Genomic DNA, 19,402 nt, shown 5'->3' on the forward strand with positions numbered 1-19,402 from the left:
ACTGTCAGATCAGGACATAAAAACCTTCACACGACTTACACTTGACTTCTAATAACCATACTGTCAGATCAGGACATATAAACCTTCACACAACTTACACTTGACTTGTAATAACCATACAGTCAGATCAGGACACATAAACCTTCACACGACTTACACTTGACTTGTAATAACCATACTGTCAGATCCGGACATATAAACCTACAGACGACTTACACTTGACTTGTTTTAACCATACTGTCAGATCAGGACACATAAACCTTCACATGACCTACACTTGACTTGTAATAACCATACTGTCAGATCAGGACATATAAACCTTCACATGACTTAAACTTGACTTGTAATAACCATACTGTCAGATCAGGACATATAAACCTTCACACGACTTACACTTGACTTGTAATAACCATACTGTCAGATCAGGACATATAAACCTTCACACGACTTACACTTGACTTGTATAACCATACTGTCAGATCAGGACATATAAACCTTCACACGACCAACACTTGACTTGTATAACCGTACTGTCAGATCAGGACATATAAACCTTCACACGACCTACACTTGACTTGTAATAACCATACTGTCAGATCAGGACATACATATAAACCTTCACACGACTTACACTTGACTTGTAATAACCGTACTGTCCGATCGGGACATATAAACATTCACACGACTTACACTTGACTTGTAATAACCATACTGTCAGATCAGGACATATAAACCTTCACATGACCTACACTTGACTTGTAATAACCATACTGTCGGATCAGGACATATAAACCTTCAAATGACTTAAACTTGACTTGTAATAACCATACTGTCAGATAAGGACATATAAACCTTCACACGACTTACACTTGACTTGTAATAACCATACTGTCAGATCAGGACATATAAACCTTCACACGACCTACACTTGACTTGTAATAACCATACTGTCAGATCAGGACATATAAACCTTCACACGACCTACACTTGACTTGTAATAACCATACTGTCAGATCAGGACATATAAACCTTCACACGACTTAAACTTGACTTGTAATAACCATACTGTCAGATCAGGACATATAAACCTTCACACGACCTACACTTGACTTGTAATAACCATACTGTCAGATCAGGACATATAAACCTACAGACGACTTACACTTGACTTGTAATAACCATACTGTCCGATCGGGACATATAAACCTTCACATGACTTACAATTGACTTGTAATAACCATACTGTCAGATCAGGATATATAAACCTTCACACGACCTACACTTGACTTGTAATAACCATACAGGTCAAATCAGGACATATAAACCTACAGACGACTTACACTTGACTTGTAATAACCATACTGTCAGATCGGGACATATAAACCTTCACATGACTTAAACTTGACTTTAATAACCATACTATCAGATCAGGACATAAAAACCTTCACACGACTTACACTTGAATTGTAATAACCATACTGTCAGATCAGGACATATAAACCTTCACACGACTTACACTTGACTTGTAATAACCATACTGTCAGATCGGGATATATAAACCTTCACATGACTTACACTTGACTTGTAATAACCATACTGTCAGATCAGGACATATAAACCTTCACACGACTTACACTTGACTTGTAATAACCATACTGTCAGATCAGGACATATAAACCTTCACACGACTTACACTTGACTTGTAATAACCATACTGTCAGAACGGGACATATAAACCTTCACACGACTTGCACTTGGCTTGTAATAACCATACTGTCAGATCAGGGCATATAAACCTTCACATGACCTACACTTGACTTGTAATAACCATACTGTCAGATCGGGACATATAAACCTTCACACGACTTACACTTGACTTGTAATAACCATACTGTCAGATCCGGACATATATACCTTCACACCACTTACACTTGACTTGTAATAACCATACTGTCAGATCCGGACATAGAAAACTTCACACGACTTACACTTGACTTGTAATAACCATATTGTCGGATCAGGACATATAAACCTTCACACGACCTACACTTGACTTGTAATAGCCATACTGTCGGATCAGGACATATAAACCTTCACATGACTTAAACTTGACTTGTAATAACCATACTGTCAGATCAGGACATATAAACCTTCACACGACTTACACTTGACTTGTAATACCCATACTGTCGGATCAGGACATATAAGCCTACAAACGACTCACACTTGACTTGTAATAACCATACTGTCAGATCCGGAAATAGAAACCTTCACATGACTTAAACTTGACTTGTAATAACCATACTGTCAGATCAGGACATATAAACCTTCACACAACTTACACTTGACTTGTAATAACCATACTGTCAGATCAGGACATATAAACCTTCACACGACTTACACTTGACTTGTAATAACCATACGGTCAGATCAGGACATATAAACCTTCACACAACTTACACTTGACTTGTATTAACCATACTGTCATATCAGGACATAAAAACCTTCACATGAACTACACTTGACTTGTAATAACCATACTGTCAGATCAGGACATATAAACCTACAGACGACTTACACTTGACTTGTAATAACCATACTGTCCGATCGGGACATATAAAACTTCACATGACTTACACTTGACTTGTAATAACCATACTGTCAGATCAGGACATAAAAACCTTCACACGACTTACACTTGACTTCTAATAACCATACTGTCAGATCAGGACATATAAACCTTCACACAACTTACACTTGACTTGTAATAGCCATACTGTCGGATCAGGACATATAAACCTTCACATGACTTAAACTTGACTTGTAATAACCATACTGTCAGATCAGGACATATAAACCTTCACACGACTTACACTTGACTTGTAATACCCATACTGTCGGATCAGGACATATAAGCCTACAAACGACTCACCCTTGACTTGTAATAACCATACTGTCAGATCCGGACATAGAAACCTTCACATGACTTAAACTTGACTTGTAATAACCATACTGTCAGATCAGGACATATAAACCTTCACACAACTTACACTTGACTTGTAATAACCATACTGTCAGATCAGGACATATAAACCTTCACACGACTTACACTTGACTTGTAATAACCATACGGTCAGATCAGGACATATAAACCTTCACACAACTTACACTTGACTTGTATTAACCATACTGTCATATCAGGACATAAAAACCTTCACATGAACTACACTTGACTTGTAATAACCATACTGTCAGATCAGGACATATAAACCTACAGACGACTTACACTTGACTTGTAATAACCATACTGTCCGATCGGGACATATAAAACTTCACATGACTTACACTTGACTTGTGATAACCATACTGTCAGATCAGGACATAAAAACCTTCACACGACTTACACTTGACTTCTAATAACCATACTGTCAGATCAGGACATATAAACCTTCACACAACTTACACTTGACTTGTAATAACCATACTGTCAGATCAGGACATATAAACCTTCACACGACTTACACTTGACTTGTAATAACCATACGGTCAGATCAGGACATATAAACCTTCACACAACTTACACTTGACTTGTATTAACCATACTGTCATATCAGGACATATAAACCTTCACACGACCTACACTTGACTTGTAATAACCATACTGTCAGATCAGGACATATAAACCTACAGACGACTTACACTTGACTTGTAATAACCATACTGTCCGATCGGGACATATAAACCTTCACATGACTTACAATTGACTTGTAATAACCATACTGTCAGATCAGGATATATAAACCTTCACACGACCTACACTTGACTTGTAATAACCATACAGGTCAGATCAGGACATATAAACCTACAGGCGACTTACACTTGACTTGTAATAACCATACTGTCAGATCGGGACATATAAACCTTCACATGACTTAAACTTGACTTTAATAACCATACTATCAGATCAGGACATAAAAACCTTCACACGACTTACACTTGACTTGTAATAACCATACTGTCAGATCAGGACATATAAACCTTCACACGACTTACACTTGACTTGTAATAACCATACTGTCAGATCGGGATATAAACCTTCACATGACCTACACTTGACTTGTAATAACCATACTGTCAGATCAGGACATATAAACCTTCACACGACTTACACTTGACTTGTAATAACCATACTGTCAGATCAGGACATATAAACCTTCACACGACTTACACTTGACTTGTAATAACCATACTGTCAGAACGGGACATATAAACCTTCACACGACTTGCACTTGGCTTGTAATAACCATACTGTCAGATCAGGGCATATAAACCTTCACATGACCTACACTTGACTTGTAATAACCATACTGTCAGATCGGGACATATAAACCTTCACACGACTTACACTTGACTTGTAATAACCATACTGTCAGATCCGGACATATATACCTTCACACCACTTACACTTGACTTGTAATAACCATACTGTCAGATCCGGACATAGAAAACTTCACACGACTTACACTTGACTTGTAATAACCATATTGTCGGATCAGGACATATAAACCTTCACACGACCTACACTTGACTTGTAATAGCCATACTGTCGGATCAGGACATATAAACCTTCACATGACTTAAACTTGACTTGTAATAACCATACTGTCAGATCAGGACATATAAACCTTCACACGACTTACACTTGACTTGTAATACCCATACTGTCGGATCAGGACATATAAGCCTACAAACGACTCACACTTGACTTGTAATAACCATACTGTCAGATCCGGACATAGAAACCTTCACATGACTTAAACTTGACTTGTAATAACCATACTGTCAGATCAGGACATATAAACCTTCACACAACTTACACTTGACTTGTAATAACCATACTGTCAGATCAGGACATATAAACCTTCACACGACTTACACTTGACTTGTAATAACCATACGGTCAGATCAGGACATATAAACCTTCACACAACTTACACTTGACTTGTATTAACCATACTGTCATATCAGGACATAAAAACCTTCACATGAACTACACTTGACTTGTAATAACCATACTGTCAGATCAGGACATATAAACCTACAGACGACTTACACTTGACTTGTAATAACCATACTGTCCGATCGGGACATATAAAACTTCACATGACTTACACTTGACTTGTAATAACCATACTGTCAGATCAGGACATAAAAACCTTCACACGACTTACACTTGACTTCTAATAACCATACTGTCAGATCAGGACATATAAACCTACAGACGACTTACACTTGACTTGTTTTAACCATACTGTCAGATCAGAACATATAAACCTTCACACGACTTACACTTGAGTTGTAATAACCATACTGTCATATCGGGATATATAAACCTTCACATGACCTACACTTGACTTGTAATAACCATACTGTCAGATCGGGACATATAAACCTTCACATGACCTACACTTGACTTGTAATAACCATACTGTCAGATCAGGACATATAAACCTTCACACGACTTACACTTGACTTGTAATAACCATACTGTCAGATCAGGACATATAAACCTTCACACGACCTACACTTGACTTGTAATAACCATACTGTCAGATCAGGACATATAAACCTACAGACGACTTACACTTGACTTGTAACAACCATACTGTCAGATCGGGACATATAAACCTTCACATGACTTAAACTTGACTTTAATAACCATACTATCAGATCAGGACATAAAAACCTTCACACGACTTACACTTGACTTGTAATAACCATACTGTCAGATCAGGACATATAAACCTTCACACGACTTACACTTGACTTGTAATAACCATACTGTCAGATCGGGATATATAAACCTTCACATGACCTACACTTGACTTGAAATAACCATACTGTCAGATCAGGACATATAAACCTTCACACGACTTACACTTGACTTGTATAACCATACTGTCAGATCAGGACATATAAACCTTCACACGACCTACACTTGACTTGTAATAACCATGCTGTCAGATCAGGACATACATATAAACCTTCACACGACTTACACTTGACTTGTAATAACCGTACTGTCCGATCGGAACATATAAACATTCACACGACTTACACTTGACTTGTAATAACCATACTGTCAGATCCGGACATATAAACCTTCACACGACTTACATTTGACTTGTAATAACCATACTGTCAGATCCGGACATAGAACCCTTCACACGACTTACACTTGACTTGTAATAACCATACTGTCGGATCAGGACATATAAACCTTCACGTGACCTACACTTGACTTGTAATAACCATACTGTCAGATCAGGACATATAAACCTTCACATGACCTACACTTGACTTGTAATAACCATACTGTCGGATCAGGACATATAAACCTTCATATGACTTAAACTTGACTTGTAATAACCATACTGTCAGATCAGGACATATAAACCTTCACACGACTTACATTTGACTTGTAATAACCATACTGTCAGATCCGGACATAGAAACCTTCACATGACTTAAACTTGACTTGTAATAACCATACTGTCAGATCAGGACATATAAACCTTCACACAACTTACACTTGACTTGTAATAACCATACTGTCAGATCAGGACATATAAACCTTCACACGACTTACACTTGACTTGTAATAACCATACGGTCAGATCAGGACATATAAACCTTCACACAACTTACACTTGACTTGTATTAACCATACTGTCATATCAGGACATATAAACATTCACACGACCTACACTTGACTTGTAATAACCATACTGTCAGATCAGGACATATAAACCTACAGACGACTTACACTTGGCTTGTAATAACCATACTGTCCGATCGGGACATATAAACCTTCACATGACTTACAATTGACTTGTAATAACCATACTGTCAGATCAGGATATATAAACCTTCACACGACCTACACTTGACTTGTAATAACCATACAGGTCAGATCAGGACATATAAACCTACAGACGACTTACACTTGACTTGTAATAACCATACTGTCAGATCGGGACATATAAACCTTCACATGACTTAAACTTGACTTTAATAACCATACTATCAGATCAGGACATAAAAACCTTCACACGACTTACACTTGACTTGTAATAACCATACTGTCAGATCAGGACATATAAACCTTCACACGACTTACACTTGACTTGTAATAACCATACTGTCAGATCGGGATATAAACCTTCACATGACCTACACTTGACTTGTAATAACCATACTGTCAGATCAGGACATATAAACCTTCACACGACTTACACTTGACTTGTAATAACCATACTGTCAGATCAGGACATATAAACCTTCACACGACTTACACTTGACTTGTAATAACCATACTGTCAGAACGGGACATATAAACCTTCACACGACTTGCACTTGGCTTGTAATAACCATACTGTCAGATCAGGGCATATAAACCTTCACATGACCTACACTTGACTTGTAATAACCATACTGTCAGATCGGGACATATAAACCTTCACACGACTTACACTTGACTTGTAATAACCATACTGTCAGATCAGGATATATAAACCTTCACACGACCTACACTTGACTTGTAATAACCATACTGTCAGATCAGGACATATAAACCTACAGACGACTTACACTTGACTTGTAATAACCATACTGTCCGATCGGGACATATAAACCTTCACATGACTTACACTTGACTTGTAATAACCATACTGTCAGATCAGGACATATAAACCTTCACATGACCGACACTTGACTTGTAATAACCATACTATCGGATCAGGACATATAAACCTTCACATGACTTAAATTTGACTTGTAATAACCATACTGTCAGATCAGGACATATAAAGCTTCACACGACTTACACTTGACTTGTAATAACCATACTATCAGATCAGGACACATACACCTTCACACGACTTAAACTTGACTTGTAATAACCATACTGTCAGATCAGGACATATAAACCTTCACACGACTTACACTTGACTTGTAATAACCATACTGTCAGATCAGGACATATAAACCTTCACATGACCTACACTTGACTTGTAATAACCATACTGTCAGATCAGGATATATAAACCTTCACATGACCTACACTTGACTTGTAATAACCATACTGTCAGATCAGGACATATAAACCTTCATATTACTTAGACTTGACTTGTAATAACCATACTGTCAGATCAGGACAAATAAACCTTCACACGACTTACACTTGACTTGTAATAACCATACTGTCAGATCAGGACATATAAACCTTCACACGACTTACACTTGACTTGTAATAACCATACTGTCAGATCGGGACATATAAACCTTCACATGACTTACACTTGACTTGTAATAACCATACTGTCAGATCAGGACAAATAAACCTTCACACGACTTACACTTGACTTGTAATAACCATACTGTCAGATCAGGACATAAAAACCTTCACACGACTTACACTTGACTTGTAATAACCATACTATCGGATCAGACATATAAACCTTCACATGACTTACATTTGACTTGTAATAACCATACTGTCAGATCAGGACATATAAAGCTTCACACGACTTACACTTGACTTGTAATAACCATACTATCAGATCAGGACACATACACCTTCACACGACTTAAACTTGACTTGTAATAACCATACTGTCAGATCAGGACATATAAACCTTCACACGACTTACACTTGACTTGTAATAACCATACTGTCAGATCAGGACATATAAACCTTCACATGACCTACACTTGACTTGTAATAACCATACTGTCAGATCAGGACATATAAACCTTCACACGACTTACACTTGACTTGTAATAACCATACTGTCAGATCAGGACATATAAACCTTCACACGACCTAAACTTGACTTGTAATAACCATACTGTCAGATCAGGACATATAAACCTACAGACGACTTACACTTGACTTGTAATAACCATACTGTCAGATCGGGACATATAAACCTTCACATGACTTAAACTTGACTTTAATAACCATACTATCAGATCAGGACATAAAAACCTTCACACGACTTACACTTGACTTGTAATAACCATACTGTCAGATCAGGACATATAAACCTTCACACGACTTACACTTGACTTGTAATAACCATACTGTCAGATCGGGATATATAAACCTTCACATGACCTACACTTGACTTGTAATAACCATACTGTCAGATCAGGACATATAAACCTTCACACGACTTACACTTGACTTGTATAACCATACTGTCAGATCAGGACATATAAACCTTCACACGACCTACACTTGACTTGTAATAACCATACTGTCAGATCAGGACATACATATAAACCTTCACACGACTTACACTTGACTTGTAATAACCGTACTGTCCGATCGGGACATATAAACATTCACACGACTTACACTTGACTTGTAATAACCATACTGTCAGATAAGGACATATAAACCTTCACACGACTTACACTTGACTTGTAATAACCATACTGTCAGATCAGGATATATAAACCTTCACACGACCTACACTTGACTTGTAATAACCATACTGTCAGATCAGGACATATAAACCTACAGACGACTTACACTTGACTTGTTATAACCATACTGTCCGATCGGGACATATAAACCTTCACATGACTTACACTTGACTTGTAATAACCATACTGTCAGATCAGGACATATAAACCTTCACATGACCGACACTTGACTTGTAATAACCATACTATCGGATCAGGACATATAAACCTTCACATGACTTAAATTTGACTTGTAATAACCATACTGTCAGATCAGGACATATAAAGCTTCACACGACTTACACTTGACTTGTAATAACCATACTATCAGATCAGGACACATAAACCTTCACACGACTTAAACTTGACTTGTAATAACCATACTGTCAGATCAGGACATATAAACCTTCACACGACTTACACTTGACTTGTAATAACCATACTGTCAGATCAGGACATATAAACCTTCACATGACCTACACTTGACTTGTAATAACCATACTGTCAGATCAGGACATATAAACCTTCACATGACTTAAACTTGACTTGTAATAACCATACTGTCAGATCAGGACATATAAAGCTTCACACGACTTACACTTGACTTGTAATAACCATACTGACAGATCAGGACATATAAACCTTCACATGACTTACACTTGGCTTGTAATAACCATACTGTCAGATCAGGGCATATAAACCTTCACATGACCTACACTTGACTTGTAATAACCATACTGTCAGATCAGGACATATAAACCTTCATATGACTTAGACTTGACTTGTAATAACCATACTGTCAGATCAGGACAAATAAACCTTCACACGACTTACACTTGACTTGTAATAACCATACTGTCAGATCAGGACATATAAACCTTCACACGACTTACACTTGACTTGTAATAACCATACTGTCAGATCGGGACATATAAACCTTCACATGACTTACACTTGACTTGTAATAACCATACTATCAGATCAGGACATAAAAACCTTCACACGACTTACACTTGACTTGTAATAACCATACTGTCGGATCAGGACATATAAACCTTCACATGACCTACACTTGACTTGTAAGAATCATACTGTCAGATCAGGACATATAAACCTTCACATGACCGACACTTGACTTGTAATAACCATACTATCGGATCAGACATATAAACCTTCACATGACTTACATTTGACTTGTAATAACCATACTGTCAGATCAGGACATATAAAGCTTCACACGACTTACACTTGACTTGTAATAACCATACTATCAGATCAGGACACATACACCTTCACACGACTTAAACTTGACTTGTAATAACCATACTGTCAGATCAGGACATATAAACCTTCACACGACTTACACTTGACTTGTAATAACCATACTGTCAGATCAGGACATATAAACCTTCACATGACCTACACTTGACTTGTAATAACCATACTGTCAGATCAGGACATATAAACCTTCACACGACTTACACTTGACTTGTAATAACCATACTGTCAGATCAGGACATATAAACCTTCACACGACCTAAACTTGACTTGTAATAACCATAATGTCAGATCAGGACATATAAACCTACAGACGACTTACACTTGACTTGTAATAACCATACTGTCAGATCGGGACATATAAACCTTCACATGACTTAAACTTGACTTTAATAACCATACTATCAGATCAGGACATAAAAACCTTCACACGACTTACACTTGACTTGTAATAACCATACTGTCAGATCAGGACATATAAACCTTCACACGACTTACACTTGACTTGTAATAACCATACTGTCAGATCGGGATATATAAACCTTCACATGACCTACACTTGACTTGTAATAACCATACTGTCAGATCAGGACATATAAACCTTCACACGACTTACACTTGACTTGTATAACCATACTGTCAGATCAGGACATATAAACCTTCACACGACCTACACTTGACTTGTAATAACCATACTGTCAGATCAGGACATACATATAAACCTTCACACGACTTACACTTGACTTGTAATAACCGTACTGTCCGATCGGGACATATAAACATTCACACGACTTACACTTGACTTGTAATAACCATACTGTCAGATAAGGACATATAAACCTTCACACGACTTACACTTGACTTGTAATAACCATACTGTCAGATCAGGATATATAAACCTTCACACGACCTACACTTGACTTGTAATAACCATACTGTCAGATCAGGACATATAAACCTACAGACGACTTACACTTGACTTGTAATAACCATACTGTCCGATCGGGACATATAAACCTTCACATGACTTACACTTGACTTGTAATAACCATACTGTCAGATCAGGACATATAAACCTTCACATGACCGACACTTGACTTGTAATAACCATACTATCGGATCAGGACATATAAACCTTCACATGACTTAAATTTGACTTGTAATAACCATACTGTCAGATCGGGACATATAAACCTTCACATGACTTACACTTGACTTGTAATAACCATACTGTCAGATCAGGACATATAAACCTTCACATGACCGACACTTGACTTGTAATAACCATACTATCGGATCAGGACATATAAACCTTCACATGACTTAAATTTGACTTGTAATAACCATACTGTCAGATCAGGACATATAAAGCTTCACACGACTTACACTTGACTTGTAATAACCATACTATCAGATCAGGACACATACACCTTCACACGACTTAAACTTGACTTGTAATAACCATACTGTCAGATCAGGACATATAAACCTTCACACGACTTACACTTGACTTGTAATAACCATACTGTCAGATCAGGACATATAAACCTTCACATGACCTACACTTGACTTGTAATAACCATACTGTCAGATCAGGACATATAAACCTTCACATGACTTAAACTTGACTTGTAATAACCATATTGTCAGATCAGGACATATAAAGCTTCACACGACTTACACTTGACTTGTAATAACCATACTGACAGATCAGGACATATAAACCTTCACATGACTTACACTTGGCTTGTAATAACCATACTGTCAGATCAGGGCATATAAACCTTCACATGACCTACACTTGACTTGTAATAACCATACTGTCAGATCAGGACATATAAACCTTCATATGACTTACACTTGACTTGTAATAACCATACTGTCAGATCAGGACAAATAAACCTTCACACGACTTACACTTGACTTGTAATAACCATACTGTCAGATCAGGACATATAAACCTTCACACGACTTACACTTGACTTGTAATAACCATACTGTCAGATCGGGACATATAAACCTTCACATGACTTACACTTGACTTGTAATAACCATACTGTCAGATCAGGACAAATAAACCTTCACACGACTTACACTTGACTTGTAATAACCATACTGTCAGATCAGGACATAAAAACCTTCACACGACTTACACTTGACTTGTAATAACCATACTATCGGATCAGACATATAAACCTTCACATGACTTACATTTGACTTGTAATAACCATACTGTCAGATCAGGACATATAAAGCTTCACACGACTTACACTTGACTTGTAATAACCATACTATCAGATCAGGACACATACACCTTCACACGACTTAAACTTGACTTGTAATAACCATACTGTCAGATCAGGACATATAAACCTTCACACGACTTACACTTGACTTGTAATAACCATACTGTCAGATCAGGACATATAAACCTTCACATGACCTACACTTGACTTGTAATAACCATACTGTCAGATCAGGACATATAAACCTTCACACGACTTACACTTGACTTGTAATAACCATACTGTCAGATCAGGACATATAAACCTTCACACGACCTAAACGTGACTTGTAATAACCATACTGTCAGATCAGGACATATAAACCTACAGACGACTTACACTTGACTTGTAATAACCATACTGTCAGATCGGGACATATAAACCTTCACATGACTTAAACTTGACTTTAATAACCATACTATCAGATCAGGACATAAAAACCTTCACACGACTTACACTTGACTTGTAATAACCATACTGTCAGATCAGGACATATAAACCTTCACACGACTTACACTTGACTTGTAATAACCATACTGTCAGATCGGGATATATAAACCTTCACATGACCTACACTTGACTTGTAATAACCATACTGTCAGATCAGGACATATAAACCTTCACACGACTTACACTTGACTTGTATAACCATACTGTCAGATCAGGACATATAAACCTTCACACGACCTACACTTGACTTGTAATAACCATACTGTCAGATCAGGACATACATATAAACCTTCACACGACTTACACTTGACTTGTAATAACCGTACTGTCCGATCGGGACATATAAACATTCACACGACTTACACTTGACTTGTAATAACCATACTGTCAGATAAGGACATATAAACCTTCACACGACTTACACTTGACTTGTAATAACCATACTGTCAGATCAGGATATATAAACCTTCACACGACCTACACTTGACTTGTAATAACCATACTGTCAGATCAGGACATATAAACCTTCACATGACCGACACTTGACTTGTAATAACCATACTATCGGATCAGGACATATAAACCTTCACATGACTTAAATTTGACTTGAAATAACCATACTGTCAGATCAGGACATATAAAGCTTCACACGACTTACACTTGACTTGTAATAACCATACTATCAGATCAGGACACATACACCTTCACACGACTTAAACTTGACTTGTAATAACCATACTGTCAGATCAGGACATATAAACCTTCACACGACTTACACTTGACTTGTAATAACCATACTGTCAGATCAGGACATATAAACCTTCACATGACCTACACTTGACTTGTAATAACCATACTGTCAGATCAGGACATATAAACCTTCACATGACCTACACTTGACTTGTAATAACCATACTGTCAGATCAGGACATATAAACCTTCACATGACTTAAACTTGACTTGTAATAACCATACTGTCAGATCAGGACATATAAAGCTTCACACGACTTACACTTGACTTGTAATAACCATACTGACAGATCAGGACATATAAACCTTCACATGACTTACACTTGGCTTGTAATAACCATACTGTCAGATCAGGGCATATAAACCTTCACATGACCTACACTTGACTTGTAATAACCATACTGTCAGATCAGGACATATAAACCTTCATATGACTTAGACTTGACTTGTAATAACCATACTGTCAGATCAGGACAAATAAACCTTCACACGACTTACACTTGACTTGTAATAACCATACTGTCAGATCAGGACATATAAACCTTCACACGACTTACACTTGACTTGTAATAACCATACTGTCAGATCGGGACATATAAACCTTCACATGACTTACACTTGACTTGTAATAACCATACTATCAGATCAGGACATAAAAACCTTCACACGACTTACACTTGACTTGTAATAACCATACTGTCGGATCAGGACATATAAACCTTCACATGACCTACACTTGACTTGTAAGAATCATACTGTCAGATCAGGACATATAAACCTTCACATGACCGACACTTGACTTGTAATAACCATACCATCGGATCAGACATATAAACCTTCACATGACTTACATTTGACTTGTAATAACCATACTGTCAGATCAGGACATATAAAGCTTCACACGACTTACACTTGACTTGTAATAACCATACTATCAGATCAGGACACATACACCTTCACACGACTTAAACTTGACTTGTAATAACCATACTGTCAGATCAGGACATATAAACCTTCACACGACTTACACTTGACTTGTAATAACCATACTGTCAGATCAGGACATATAAACCTTCACATGACCTACACTTGACTTGTAATAACCATACTGTCAGATCAGGACATATAAACCTTCACACGACTTACACTTGACTTGTAATAACCATACTGTCAGATCAGGACATATAAACCTTCACACGACCTAAACTTGACTTGTAATAACCATAATGTCAGATCAGGACATATAAACCTACAGACGACTTACACTTGACTTGTAATAACCATACTGTCAGATCGGGACATATAAACCTTCACATGACTTAAACTTGACTTTAATAACCATACTATCAGATCAGGACATAAAAACCTTCACACGACTTACACTTGACTTGTAATAACCATACTGTCAGATCAGGACATATAAACCTTCACACGACTTACACTTGACTTGTAATAACCATACTGTCAGATCGGGATATATAAACCTTCACATGACACACACTTGACTTGTAATAACCATACTGTCAGATCAGGACATATAAACCTTCACACGACTTACACTTGACTTGTATAACCATACTGTCAGATCAGGACATATAAACCTTCACACGACCTACACTTGACTTGTAATAACCATACTGTCAGATCAGGACATACATATAAACCTTCACACGACTTACACTTGACTTGTAATAACCGTACTGTCCGATCGGGACATATAAACATTCACACGACTTACACTTGACTTGTAATAACCATACTGTCAGATAAGGACATATAAACCTTCACACGACTTACACTTGACTTGTAATAACCATACTGTCAGATCAGGATATATAAACCTTCACACGACCTACACTTGACTTGTAATAACCATACTGTCAGATCAGGACATATATACCTACAGACGACTTACACTTGACTTGTAATAACCATACTGTCCGATCGGGACATATAAACCTTCACATGACTTACACTTGACTTGTAATAACCATACTGTCAGATCAGGACATATAAACCTTCACATGACCGACACTTGACTTGTAATAACCATACTATCGGATCAGGACATATAAACCTTCACATGACTTAAATTTGACTTGTAATAACCATACTGTCAGATCGGGACATATAAACCTTCACATGACTTACACTTGACTTGTAATAACCATACTGTCAGATCAGGACATATAAACCTTCACATGACCGACACTTGACTTGTAATAACCATACTATCGGATCAGGACATATAAACCTTCACATGACTTAAATTTGACTTGTAATAACCATACTGTCAGATCAGGACATATAAAGCTTCACACGACTTACACTTGACTTGTAATAACCATACTATCAGATCAGGACACATACACCTTCACACGACTTAAACTTGACTTGTAATAACCATACTGTCAGATCAGGACATATAAACCTTCACACGACTTACACTTGACTTGTAATAACCATACTGTCAGATCAGGACATATAAACCTTCACATGACCTACACTTGACTTGTAATAACCATACTGTCAGATCAGGACATATAAACCTTCACATGACTTAAACTTGACTTGTAATAACCATATTGTCAGATCAGGACATATAAAGCTTCACACGACTTACACTTGACTTGTAATAACCATACTGACAGATCAGGACATATAAACCTTCACATGACTTACACTTGGCTTGTAATAACCATACTGTCAGATCAGGGCATATAAACCTTCACATGACCTACACTTGACTTGTAATAACCATACTGTCAGATCAGGACATATAAACCTTCATATGACTTAGACTTGACTTGTAATAACCATACTGTCAGATCAGGACAAATAAACCTTCACACGACTTACACTTGACTTGTAATAACCATACTGTCAGATCAGGACATATAAACCTTCACACGACTTACACTTGACTTGTAATAACCATACTGTCAGATCGGGACATATAAACCTTCACATGACTTACACTTGACTTGTAATAACCATACTGTCAGATCAGGACAAATAAACCTTCACACGACTTACACTTGACTTGTAATAACCATACTGTCAGATCAGGACATAAAAACCTTCACACGACTTACACTTGACTTGTAATAACCATACTATCGGATCAGACATATAAACCTTCACATGACTTACATTTGACTTGTAATAACCATACTGTCAGATCAGGACATATAAAGCTTCACACGACTTACACTTGACTTGTAATAACCATACTATCAGATCAGGACACATACACCTTCACACGACTTAAACTTGACTTGTAATAACCATACTGTCAGATCAGGACATATAAACCTTCACACGACTTACACTTGACTTGTAATAACCATACTGTCAGATCAGGACATATAAACCTTCACATGACCTACACTTGACTTGTAATAACCATACTGTCAGATCAGGACATATAAACCTTCACACGACTTACACTTGACTTGTAATAACCATACTGTCAGATCAGGACATATAAACCTTCACACGACCTAAACTTGACTTGTAATAACCATACTGTCAGATCAGGACATATAAACCTACAGACGACTTACACTTGACTTGTAATAACCATACTGTCAGATCGGGACATATAAACCTTCACATGACTTAAACTTGACTTTAATAACCATACTATCAGATCAGGACATAAAAACCTTCACACGACTTACACTTGACTTGTAATAACCATACTGTCAGATCAGGACATACATATAAACCTTCACACGACTTACACTTGACTTGTAATAACCGTACTGTCCGATCGGGACATATAAACATTCACACGACTTACACTTGACTTGTAATAACCATACTGTCAGATAAGGACATATAAACCTTCACACGACTTACACTTGACTTGAAATAACCATACTGTCAGATCAGGATATATAAACCTTCACACGACCTACACTTGACTTGTAATAACCATACTGTCAGATCAGGACATATAAACCTACAGACGACTTACACTTGACTTGTTATAACAATACTGTCCGATCGGGACATATAAACCTTCACATGACTTACACTTGACTTGTAATAACCATACTGTCAGATCAGGACATATAAACCTTCACATGACCGACACTTGACTTGTAATAACCATACTATCGGATCAGGACATATAAACCTTCACATGACTTAAATTTGACTTGTAATAACCATACTGTCAGATCAGGACATATAAAGCTTCACACGACTTACACTTGACTTGTAATAACCATACTATCAGATCAGGACACATACACCTTCACACGACTTAAACTTGACTTGTAATAACCATACTGTCAGATCAGGACATATAAACCTTCACACGACTTACACTTGACTTGTAATAACCATACTGTCAGATCAGGACATATAAACCTTCACATGACCTACACTTGACTTGTAATAACCATACTGTCAGATCAGGACATATAAACCTTCACATGACCTACACTTGACTTGTAATAACCATACTGTCAGATCAGGACATATAAACCTTCACATGACTTAAACTTGACTTGTAATAACCATACTGTCAGATCAGGACATATAAAGCTTCACACGACTTACACTTGACTTGTAATAACCATACTGACAGATCAGGACATATAAACCTTCACATGACTTACACTTGGCTTGTAATAACCATACTGTCAGATCAGGGCATATAAACCTTCACATGACCTACACTTGACTTGTAATAACCATACTGTCAGATCAGGACATATAAACCTTCATATGACTTAGACTTGACTTGTAATAACCATACTGTCAGATCAGGACAAATAAACCTTCACACGACTTACACTTGACTTGTAATAACCATACTGTCAGATCAGGACATATAAACCTTCACACGACTTACACTTGACTTGTAATAACCATACTGTCAGATCGGGACATATAAACCTTCACATGACTTACACTTGACTTGTAATAACCATACTATCAGATCAGGACATAAAAACCTTCACACGACTTACACTTGACTTGTAATAACCATACTGTCAGATCAGGACAAATAAACCTTCACACGACTTACACTTGACTTGTAATAACCATACTGTCAGATCAGGACATAAAAACCTTCACACGACTTACACTTG

Source organism: Lampris incognitus, chromosome 2, assembly GCF_029633865.1.
Source record: "Lampris incognitus isolate fLamInc1 chromosome 2, fLamInc1.hap2, whole genome shotgun sequence".
Taxonomy (NCBI): Eukaryota; Metazoa; Chordata; class Actinopteri; order Lampriformes; family Lampridae; genus Lampris; species Lampris incognitus.